At 46.6% G+C, this 4,476-nt stretch overlaps 1 pseudogene; it reads left to right on the top strand.

Annotated features, from left to right (window-relative positions):
* Positions 1 to 1,018: 1,018 nt before the first annotated feature.
* LOC113600700 (60S ribosomal protein L38-like) lies at positions 1,019 to 3,149 on the top strand (annotated as a pseudogene).
* The last annotated feature ends 1,327 nt before the right edge of the window (positions 3,150 to 4,476 follow it).

Consider the following 4,476-nt stretch of genomic DNA (forward strand, 5'->3'; position numbering starts at 1 on the left):
ATCCTTTGTATCCGCGCTTTGCGTTTATACTGTAAGGGTTAAAGAAGTTCACCCAATAAAGCACTTAGTACTGTACCCAGTGTGAAATGTGGTTAACGTGTTACCTGTAGGACCGATCTCTGATTCTGACTAACAAAGACATCGATGATCACTGAATTTTTTGCCATACTTGTCAATGTTTATTTCAGAAGAAAAAAAAATAAGCTTAGGAAAGGAGTGAGTGGCCTTCTATCTGTTGTGACCTAGAGCTTAACAAATACTGTCGTAAGTGCTTTCCTCCTGGGTTGGCAAATGGCCTTTATAAGGTCGAGGCAGTGAGCTGGTCCATAGAAACGTGCGTAGCCTATGTAGATGACAAGCTTCTTCCACCCCCAGCCATAAACTCAGGGGCAAGGGCAAACACTCTTTGGCTGTCACAGAGCTCAGGCGCGTTGCTCTTTAATTCGTGCCAACAAACTCCGTGAGCACTTCAGGGCCTGTATTACAGCTTCAGTACAGAACAAGTCCTACCTACAGCATTCCTAGGACATGACAAGGTTCCAAGATGAAAAGTTCCTCTAGGTCACCAAGGGCGAAGGGGAGGGCTTTGTGCCTCATAAATAAGAGGCAGGCGTCACATTGATTTGCCTTGAGCTATCACTTCCCTTTTGGAACACGATGAGAATAGAAAAGCAATGCCGGTTAAGACACAAAGACACACACACCCACACACCCACACACCCACACACCCACACACCCACAGTGAATGTGAACCAAGTACACATCGACACAATCACAGCTGCAGGATAAAGGGCCGTGAGCAACACAGACATCAGCGCTCAATGGGGTTACTAGCCTCCAGACACAGGACACCCCTGTCCTCAAAGGCTGCAGAGAAGACATTCGTAGGTTAAACCCCTTGGGGCATAAAACAGGCTCCTCGCCATCTGGTTTCCTCTCAGATTTAGCAAAACAGAAGCATCATCACAGCTGGACTTCTTAGAAAAGTCCTGACGACATCACCCAGTAACAGCTAACGATGAAGGAGAAGGAACATCAGAAAATTACACTACTCTACGGTCTGTGTGGCAAGAAGGCACTCCCATCTCAGGATCCCTTCGGGGAGTCGCTGTGATAGGAGATTTGGCTTTCAGAGGGGGCGTGGACACGCTGACTCTTTTCAAACACCCTAACTCATATTCAGACGTAGTCTAGTCTGGTGGTTAAGCCCTCAGGCTCTCAGACCATACTGCCTGGGTTCGAATGCTGGGTCTGAATTTAAATACTGTGTGATTTGGGGCAAATCACTTACCCTCTCTGTGCTTCATTTCCCTCATCCACAGAAAAAGCTCACCACGAGGATTAAATGAATCAATCAAATAAAGCACTTGTTACGAAGTGAACGTACCAAAAGCATCACCTACGATTGTTTAAGCTCTTTTTAGGAAGTCAGGGGATTGAGTAATATATTCTAAGGCATTTCCATCAGAAAAAAAAAAGATACATTTAAATATCCTTGTTTGGTTTTGCGTTATGTAAAGGAATAAGCACTGCTTAGGTAGGAAATTAGTTGTTTGACTGAATAAACAAATAATAATTAGGACATGCTTAATATGTGCCAGGCGGTGCTCTGAGCCTGGGCGTATAGCTGGGGGAGAAAACAAAACTAAAAAACAAACAGAAAGATACACATCTCTGTTCTCACGAAGCATACAAAGTTGGAGAGAAACACACAATAAGCAAGATAAATAAGGGACATGGGGGGCGTGTCAGAGAGTGTTAAGGACCACAGAGAAAAGATGTTGCAAGATATCTCCTGCATGCCATCATGTTATCATCAGTCAACTCTACTGATCACCCGTAGACGGTCAGGCCTGTCCCGGTCTCGTAAACAGAAATATATCTCTGCGTTAGGTGAAATAAGACGATATGGGAAATATGTACACCTCCTATTTGTAACACGGGCCCAATATTGTTTGAGTCACCTGAGGTTGTGCCCAGAAAGGTGGAACTGTCCAGCAATCCTTGGCCTGTCCCTCTTCCATGTCCCTGTAGATACAGTTGCCCCTTTTAGACTACTGTGTTCTTTGGGGATCACCTCTTATTTTTTCCTCTGAAGCCGGACAGAAGCCTCCTATTTCTGAGGGCAACACAGGTATTTCATCTGTGCTGAATCAGCCTGCAGTGGTCCAGTCGTGTTGTATTTGCCTCTTGCAGTCCCTGTGGTCCAGTGTCGGCTGGCCCAGAGTATGCTCTGAACTGCAGAGCTACCCATCAACTCTCCCCCAGAATGCAAGACGGGGGCTGGGAATGGTGGGGTGAAGGGATGGAGTGGGGATGTCAGCAGCCCTGAGCTCTAGTAAGAGATATTTAAATAGTGACGAGAATAGGTATGAGACAATGAAGATTAACCTCTGAAGACCCGAGGTCAGGCATTTGTTCGGAAAACACTAACTGAGCACCTTCTGTCCACCTGGCATTTTGCAAGGGCAAAATGAAAAGACAGAGGTGTCGCCTAGCTTCCCGGAGCTTTCAGACGAAAGCAAGATGGCACACACACTGTCACAACCATATTCAACGGCTGAACAGGTTGAACCCTTCAGAAAGCCCTCCGTTGAGCCTCATTTGGCCCCATGGAAATAAATATCATCATCTCCACCTTAAATGAAGAAACTGACATCCGAGACTAAATAAGGAAAGTCAGAAGGGAAGGAGACCACCTAAGACCATTATAATGGGAAATTGACAGCTCAAGGTATTTTTATAATAAAAGGACTGACCTCCCAGCTCCTCTCGAGCTGAGGCAATATGGCACTTCAGAAACCAGGCAGGTGAGTGTCTCTTGGGTGGTGCCTATCACACGCTTGCCTGCGCCCCTCGTAACCATGCCTCACAAAAAATTGAAGAAATCAAGGACTTTCTGCTCACGACCAGGCGAAAGGATGCCAAGTCCATCAAGACCAAGGAAAAATAAGGATAATGCGAAGCTTACAGTCCGATGCAGCAGATACCTTTCCACTTCAGTCATCACAGACAAAGAGAAGGCAGAGAAACTGAAGCGGTCCCTGCCCCCAGGTTTGGCAGTAAAGGAGCTGAAATGAACCCGGCACACTAATTGGAACTGTATTAAAATTTTAAAAATTCTTAAAAAAAAAAAAGAAAGAAAGAAAGGGGAAAAAAAACAGGCAAAAGAAGAAATTTCACCTGTACATAACTTAGCGTAGAAACAGTACATTCCCCAGGCAGGTTGATGTGGGGGGAGGAGTGTGAGAATCAGCAAACCCACCCAACCTCCCCAGGCCAAACCTCCCTAGTGCATCCCCGACTGTGGGGCGCGAACAGTAAAGGAACCCAATTACCAATAACGGGCTTTAGTATCACTCCTCAGGGAGCAAGATGTAGTAGGGGTCTGAGTTTCATTCCCTGCTGATAGGGAGGGAGGGAGGCAGTGAATGGGGAAATCAAATCATCCATCCTATGCCAAGCCCTTGGAGAGCGCCCTCACCTCCTTCCTGACAGCGTCCATGGGTAACACTACCAGCAGGACAGGTATTCGTCTACACCCAGAGATGAGAACACGGTGGCTCAGAGTGATGAGGCAATTTTCTTACTTGCATTGGGCTGGGGAGATGGCCAATGGCAGTGTATGTGGATTTATTGAGTTTCTGTTACTTACCAGCACAGGGCTCTGCAGGGCTGTATGCAGGGCAGTCACCATCCTCGAGGATGTTTCCAGCTATCTCCTGCAGGAGAGGAAGGCCTTGACTCAGGGAACTCTTGGAGCCTGACCACAGATGGAGTTCAGAAGAAAGGGAAGCTGTGTGGATCACCTGCAGGGTGCCAGGAGCCTTCTCTAAAGGGTCTCACCCTTGCAGAGAAGCTCAGGATCCACTCAGACAGATCAGCGGACAAGTTTTTAATGGAGGCAAATACCATCAAAGGAAAAAGCTACCCTTCCCGGTTACGGCCATCAGTTGTTTCCGTGTTATGACAGCAGAGAGCGCATATCTCCAGTAGAGAGCACGCATAGGAAGGGGGAGGCGGGATCGGGGAAGGGGCCTTTGGATTTGTCTAAAGCTCCAATTTCCTTTCATGAATATTTCATTTAAATCCTGTATTAATCATTAAGTGGTAATGACTGTCTCTGTCTCCCCTGCACTCACTCTGTCTCTGTCATTCAAGCGTGTATTTCTGTCTCCCTTCCTCCTTCTCTCTCTCTTCTGCCTTCTTCCCTGTCTGTTGTTCATCACACCTTTGATGTCCTGTTTCTCTCTCCATCTTCTTTTCTTTATCCTTCATACTTCTCTGCTCAGTTTCCTCTCTCTCTCTCTCTCTCTTTCACACACACACACACACACACACACACAATTTTTCTCTCCTGCCCTCTATTCTCTTGGTTAGGCAAGAGTATGCATTTCCCATGGCAAAACAGGTCAACGTGTTTGAAGGAACGGATGAAAATCAGAAGGTACGGGAACAGGAAGAGGAAGCAGAGAA

This window comes from Acinonyx jubatus, chromosome F2 (assembly GCF_027475565.1).
Source record: "Acinonyx jubatus isolate Ajub_Pintada_27869175 chromosome F2, VMU_Ajub_asm_v1.0, whole genome shotgun sequence".
In the NCBI taxonomy this organism is placed as follows: Eukaryota; Metazoa; Chordata; class Mammalia; order Carnivora; family Felidae; genus Acinonyx; species Acinonyx jubatus.